This window comes from Anopheles aquasalis, chromosome 2, assembly GCF_943734665.1.
Source record: "Anopheles aquasalis chromosome 2, idAnoAquaMG_Q_19, whole genome shotgun sequence".
NCBI classification, from domain to species: Eukaryota; Metazoa; Arthropoda; class Insecta; order Diptera; family Culicidae; genus Anopheles; species Anopheles aquasalis.
The window spans coordinates 59,110,647-59,118,146 of record NC_064877.1 but is presented as its reverse complement, the minus strand read 5'-3'; the positions used below and the strand labels follow the sequence as shown (position 1 = coordinate 59,118,146).

Here is a 7,500-nt window from a genome sequence, read left to right as displayed (position 1 = left end):
CCCGTTTTAGCAGCATACGGTACCAATTATGATATTTTAGTACGCTATAACAATTAGCCACAATTATATTCTGGGAAATTTGGGATACCTCATCAACGAACTTCATATTCATGTCATATCATGATCAGTCATCTTCAATCACTTCAAACACTACTACAACTCAGTTATCTGTTGTCTTGGATTCCCCAAGTGAGGTGTACTGGCGCACGTACCGGACATTCACGAACACATTTTCCGATACGCAACGCCGTAGAAGCTGAACCAAAACTTGATCGTGAAAAAAAACCAGCTGGACTTGACTGGCTCCTTTGATCTGGAAGGATCTTAATTAAATATTTCAAACGTCCAGACCGCTCATCATACGCACCCTTATTCCAACTGACACCACGCCCCAGCTGCCCCAGCTGCCCCAGCTGCCTGCCACACTCGCGGCCAATGCCGTCAAGCGTTGCCTGAACGAACCGCGCGTTTGTGTCCAGGGTGGGTCTTTTACATTGCTCCCTTTTATTCGCTGTTTCTGAACTTCTCCAAAAGGCCATTCTGACAGCAGCAGCAGCAGCAGCAGTTCCACTGGGAGGGTCAGAAAAATCCATAAAATTAAATCCTTTTTCTGTTTCCGCTCCCCCCCTTGTGACCCCTTCTACGTCCATCCTCCTCAATCAATTCGTTGTTCGTGAGCAGCCACGTGGAGTGAAATCTCATTTCGATCCATCGCAAAACGCCGGTTTCTGGCGAATGGTTTCTCCTGCCAGCTGCGGAAACTCTGTCCTCACAAGGATTCGCGCCGCACTTGATCCGGCGCGTCGTGTCAGAACAAAGGTATTGATTGATTCCGCACCGGAAGGTGTATTTAGAACCGTGGAGGTGGTTGGAAGAGAAGGAGGGAGCACAAAAAAAAATGCTTCCAAAAATCCTTTTCCTTTGAAGCATCAATTTGACACTTTTGTCCGGCCAACCACCATCAGGGCGACCTCCACCTGGACGGGTTCCGGGGTTCGGGATTTGAAGGATTAATATTGGAGTCACGTGCCGGTAGCTGCTGCTGCTGTTGCTGCTCTCCTCATGGTGTCCCGGAGATTCTTTTCCAAAAGGCCACGCGGTGTCTTTGGGGAGGAGTTGGTTTGAATTCATCATTCTGGCCACGGTTCTGTTCGGACAGGATTCACGGACAGAATTGTTGAATGATTAGTCCGGCGCCCGTCCAAAAAGACGACTCGAATAACCCAAGCTCGATGGCGATGAGTTCGGTTTGGTTTCGGTAATTCCATTAGCCAACCTCGCCGGCCCGGGTTCAACGTGACACTAAGGGAAGCCATAGCCTCGTAATGAGCTGATTTACCGTACTCAATTCCGTGTCGGTGGAGTTGAGGATTGTGACAGAGGAATTGAAGATCAAAAGTTGGAACCCTTTTTCGATTAATCCGTTCAACAACGTGGCATAAATGCTGTCAGCATTGGTCTTTCGCTCCTCCTAGGTTGACAGAAAAGAATGGCAAATGCGACCCAGCTGAACCGACAAAGTAGGCCCTACCACGACAATCCATGTTTCCAGGGAATGCACCACAAAAGACAAATATAATGGAGCCCCCCACAGGACGCATGAGCTGCGGAAACATTGTAATGTGTGCACTTTGTTCGACCCAACCATCAGTGAAATGACACCAGCATCTGCAACAACAAAAAAAGCCAAGAGAAAGAGGGTAGTACCGAGCATAAAACACATCATAATGGTACTTGGAGCCGCCGCAATTCCGTCGCAAACCGCGTGACGTGACTCGCCTCTTTGTCTCCATCTCGGGCTTCACTCCGTTAAGACATCGTTCTTCACCGTTAATGAAAGGAGGCGAATGGTTGCAGGGATTCTGGGAAGCATTTTTCGTCCCTCTGCTGGTGCGGCTGCTGCTGCTGCCATTCTTTTAGTCCATTTTGTTCATCTGGTCCCTCGATGTGTGTCTTCTTGTAACAGAAGTAGCAGCAGATGCACCAACCCCTCGACTGCTATATTCATCTGCTGGAGCAGAAGAAGCACAACTCGACGACGACGACGACGACGACGAGTGCAAAGGGCAAACGGAAAGGGTCCGTACAGACACAGTACCGGCCACGGACGTTGACGTTGATGCTCAATGTGGAGTGGCATTGTGGCTGGCAGGAGCACATGCAAAAGATTCGCATCCATTGCGCAAATGGGCGGCAACAGTATGCTCTTTCATATGCCACCCCACCACTGCTACATTCATCTCACACTGCTACAGGCGAGGGCGATCGTGTAATCGAGCGGTAGACGGGTAGATGAGGATGCCGTTCAAGGTTCCAACTGACGTCCTCCTGTGCAAATGCAAGTGACGTGCTAAGCTGTTGTGACAGAGGAACCCCCAGAGGAGAAAAGATGGAGGGCAAGGAGCTCCAAAGGGTGAACAAAAGAGGGAGTCTTTCCTTTTCGGTCGGTCGTCGTTGGCGCAAAAAGGGATGCTGCCATTGAATGCCTCCCGCTTCCTTTTGATGGCTTTTAATGATCGGCAAAGAGGTCATAATGTGTTGCGCTCCCTCTCTCGTTCTTTCTCTCTCCTTCGCACGCACACAAAAGCATCATCTTCAAACCGGCACGAACGGTGACGTGAAGAAACGGGTGACGACGTCCCATCCGGCTCATCACTCAATTGCTGACGTCCTCCTTCACCGTGGACGTCACGCAGGCCTTCAGCAAGAGTCCTTTTTGTGTTTATCTGTGGGTGTGCGAGCGCGCGGTTCGTGGCTTCATTGTTCAGTGGGCTGTAATTCCATTCTTTTCTCGCCGCACAAACCGCACACGCGCCACAGCGGGGGGTGGGCACGCCGCAACACATCGGCCGTGTCGTGTCGGGGTGATGTTATGCTTTGTTTGCAAAAATATGTGCTCACTGCAGGAGCGGCAGAAGTCCTTAGCCTTATCCACCGGATCAGCAGAGGTCGGTCCCGGTGCGCTCCATGATGCATTCAAGTGAGTGTAAGTAATGAGCCTGTTGGAATGCTACGGCCGGAATGCCACAGTAGAACAGTCGTGGCAGTGTTGCCGTGGTCCCGTCTTGTTGTGTTGTGTTTGAGCAAGAAGATTAACAAATTTCTGTCAAGCCTCTGTGTCGCTGTGGTTGTTCATTTGGTGGACGCGAACAATGGACATGTTGTGTAAGCCTTTCAGTCAAGTCAACGAGGAAAGGCATTCAGTGGATGGTGAGTTTGAGCCGGAGTTGTTTCTCTTTTTGAGCGACACCTTCCTTGACGATGCGACGTCGTTGTTGTTGTAGGGGGGCTTTTGTTTGGGGGGTGGTTTTATCGTGTGAATGGGTCTATTTTAATTTTCGATAATGTGTGTCACTCCATCGAGCGTGGCGTCTTTGGTGCGCCGTGTCGTGGAATTGTTGCTTTTGTGCGCACTGACTATTAGGGAAGGATTTGAAATAAACAATCTTTTAGCTCCATTTTTGTTATCGAGTAATCATCATTTGCAGAAAAGAATAATAGCACTCGTTTACTTGTTGATGAGTCACGAATAGTTCATAAAGAAAGCTATTGAAAATTGCTTTAAATCGCGTAAACGGTTATAGCTTAACTTTATGTCACTAAGTTAGACTATTAAAATATAAGAAAGTATTGACAAATAACCAAATAACATATAATTACCTTCCCGTTCGACAATTTTAAATCCTTGGATTGCTTTGTTTACCCTTAAATGGCATATTTGTTTCATTTTTATTTTTTTCTCTTTTAGACCCCAGAATCGGAATTGGAATGGTCTATTCTCTCTATTTCGTTCAGAAAAAGGCATCATCGTCCTATGTTTGTAACAAAATAAAAGAAATAAATCTATAACAGTTTCATAAGCATGGTTATTAATTGTATGTTTTATGTAATTTTATTCTATGCATATGTGGGAACTGAAGATTGATAATATATTTGCAATGACGGTAGTGTTCGAAAAATGGAATGAAGAAACATTTTTCCAACATTTTAACATTCGCCACATGATGGAGTTTGAGTTTCCTTGGTTATTTTCCCGTTTAAATTTCTATTACACACTCTTAAAAGTATGCAATTTTACCGATTACCTGGCGTCTCCATAATCGGATTTCGGTAACGGAGGTGCATCAACTCGTATTTGCACTTGGAGCAGCTATGCGCTTATTGCAAAAACAATTCATAAGACTAAGATAAACATAAAAATCTTCTTCAATTCTTGTGGCTATCCAATCTATAAGAGGTGTTTAAAGCTTTCTACCCTCAGCTCATTAAGCAGTTAATCGAAAAATAATATTTGAAAAGCATTTTGCACGAGATCCACACTGCCCGTAATCTAATCTAGTATTAATAGACGTTGAGCTACTCGCCTCTGACTCCTTGTGACTCCATGTTCTCCGTAGCGCATACCAGTACACGACCCAGTGCGGTCTTCAAATGGGCGTGACGGTGTTAAAGTAATATTTTACTCATCCTTCAACACCGAGCACGCGCCCTCGGCCAAGCACACTCGGCGGCCCGCCACCACCCGTCCCGGGCTCGTGCAGTGATTTTGATTAATTTCAAATCACTCGCTGTGCCCACTTGCCGGTGCTGGTGCCGTGGCACCGACTTCACTGATCGTGCTTCTGCTGCTACTACTTATGCACAGTTGACCCACTCGCTGGCGGCCTACGACAAAGTGATCGGCATCGGGGATACTGGCGGAGGACCATGGTTGGTGGTCCAGTTGCATAATTTATGCAAGTCAGCTCACATTACACGAGCAAGCAACCAGCAGCAGCAGCCACAGCAGCAGCACGTCGTGGAGCCACGTGAAGACCAAAGACCGAACTCTCGGGCACACAAACGGATCTTAAGATCCGGTGCGGTCCAAAGTGGCGACAACGTGGTAGCGTGCCCGGGCCCAGGACATCCGCCACTCCACGCCACAGGCCCGGGGCAATCTATTTCCGAGACAAAGAAGCAAATTGTCCCGGTTCTAAGATTGGTGTTAAGGTAATGTTTGAGTAAATTCCATTGCAACCGGACCATAGGCTCCAAGTCGTCGTCGTGGTCGTCGTGGCCGCTGTCGACGACAGGACGAAGTGAACGAAGGAAAACATTAATAATTCAATTAAAGTGGAATTAGCGAGGCAGCGTGGCGTGTCGCGTCGCCTTGCTAGCCAGGAAGTGGCAGGCAGGAAGTGGCTTTTGTGCAGCGTTTGTAAGTTTGGCCACAATGACGAAATAATTCATTGTGCAGCTTCGGCAAACTGCGCGTGTTCCGCAATACCAAATAATTCATTCACCATTGTAGCACTTCCGTCCTGATGGTTGCGGCCGTCGAATAGGAGGAGCAACTAAACTGTCGATGCAACTAAACTAATTTCGGGCTAACGTTGACCGGGTTGTTGTGCGACGGTGGCATGCCACATCGAGTTCGGGAAGGCTAGAAACTGCAATGCAGCTCAACTGTTTCTGGATATGGTGGGTAATTTCGAAGTGACTGCGCGCTGAAAGTGTCTACGGTTGATGACATGAACGTGAATCGCGATCCCAAATTCGTTTGAATCGTTTTCAATGGTTTAGCGGATCAGATTCTTTACTAGAATATTTAAATAATAATCTCATTTTTCCTTGCACTCCCTAAAAAGGGAACAGAGTTCGTTAGAATCTATCGAGGGATGGTGATTTGATTTGCGAAAAATTTGTGGATTATCCTAATGGATGCTTCCATCGCGCCAGTTATGGCACAGCAGACAATACTTTGGGAATCATTATTTACGCAAATCATTGCATTCCGCGGCCTTTGCGTTCCGGAATTCCGTCAATCGCACCGCTATTCAAACCCACCATTGGACCATTTGAAACAGAAAGAACGGCTTTGCTATCGACGAGTGCCGACCGATTCGATTGGCTTTTCGACAATTCAATTTGCGCCGAGGCGCGCAATTGTTTTACCGGGGTAATCGGGTTTTCGGGCGCGTTCCGACTCGTCGAGAGATTGGAAAACCGCAATCCTTTTTGGGCATGAGGGATGAGGGTGCTGCGTGCAGCTATGCTCGCGAAGCTTCTTATAGGCGACGATCACTGATAGAGCTACTGCGAAGCGGCACAGAGGAGTTAAGCTGGGTAAAGAATGGAAAAGCTCGGTAGTAATTGAATTGTTTGACTAGACTATTTGGTCATGCCTAGAGGTTTTCCAATGAGGTACAATATGCGCAGGAAGATAGAAAGTTCTCACGATTTACCATCGTTAGTTGGTCCTTTCAAAGAAACACAGGTTGCGTTGGAAAATTGAAGACTTTTTGTTTAAAATCTGATTAACAATTGGAGCGATTCAATCAACCATTCTATCTTCAATTGATGCCATTTACTCGTAATTTCAAAGGGCCAACCTTTTTGCACTTGGTGCTCTACAGTTTACAATTCCATTTCACGAGCTTCATCAACCAAACAATCAAGAAGGAAAATGACGCATGCCACAGAAAAGTTAATGGAGATAAATGCACAATAAATACACGGCCAATAGCTCTGAGTGGAACGAGGTTGTTCAGAAGTGAAACATGAATTAGCTACTTGTCGTTGTTGAAGATGTTATTACTTGCTTCTCTCTCTCTCCCTCTCGTGAGCCAGATTCATTCCACAAACTGTCTTTTGCAAGAAGGGAAACATTTTCGATTCCGTTTGCAGGACAAAAGCGTGAACTCGCGGACCGTTAAATCTCCGATTGACGGCCACTGTCAACAAGTTGTTCTTCCTCATTCCACGGAGGACAAACAGGACACCGTAACCTCCTGCTTCAAGTATTTGGTGGCCCGGCCCCGCCCGGTCCCCAAAAAAAAAAGCGTTACGCAAAAACCGGAGCCAGCCAATACTGAGCTGCTACCGCCGGGAGCTTAGAGTTTCATTCACGGTATTCTCGTTGTTGCTGCTGTTTCGCTATAAATTTCTTAAAGCCCCCGTCGCTGTCCAAATTCGAGTACAGCTGTAATTGAAAACCTTCCCGCCCGCGCGAGAAACCAATTGAAAAGTTCCAGCACAAGTACGATTGTGCGAAGCTGAGTTGAAGTTGAGGTTGCGAACAAACTTATAATCCCTCTCATTTTCTGTCGCTCGTGACGTGCCTGTTGACGAAAAAAGGGGACAAATGGGAAGAGTGAGGGGGGGGGGGCGGTGGGGGGGACGGTGCAAAGAAGCGACAAGTTGAGGCCGGAAGCTTGTTGTTCCGTTTGTTCCACGTTTTACGCCCCCAGCGATGCGGAAGAATACGAAACCAACGGTGGCCATCGGGTGCCGGTTGGGAGGACGGAAGTGAACCAGCAACTTACTGCGCGTGCAGCGTGATCCAGGACACCCACACGACCCACTTCCGTTGCCACACGTCCAGGTCCCAGCGCACGTGACGTATTCTGCGTGGCGAGTGCACAAACTTCTTCCTCGCCATTTTTCGCTCTTGTCTCGCCATGGAAAGGGCTCTCAGGTCCTTGGCGATCCGAAGAAAGCAAGCGAGCGAAAAGGGGT

The 7,500-nt window shown here is 47.6% G+C and overlaps 1 protein-coding gene across 1 annotated transcript in view; it reads right to left on the bottom strand.

Annotated features, from left to right (window-relative positions):
* LOC126581711 (uncharacterized) overlaps positions 1-7,500 on the bottom strand; it is a 94,819-nt gene that overhangs the window by 16,272 nt on the left and 71,047 nt on the right. The window lies entirely within an intron of this gene.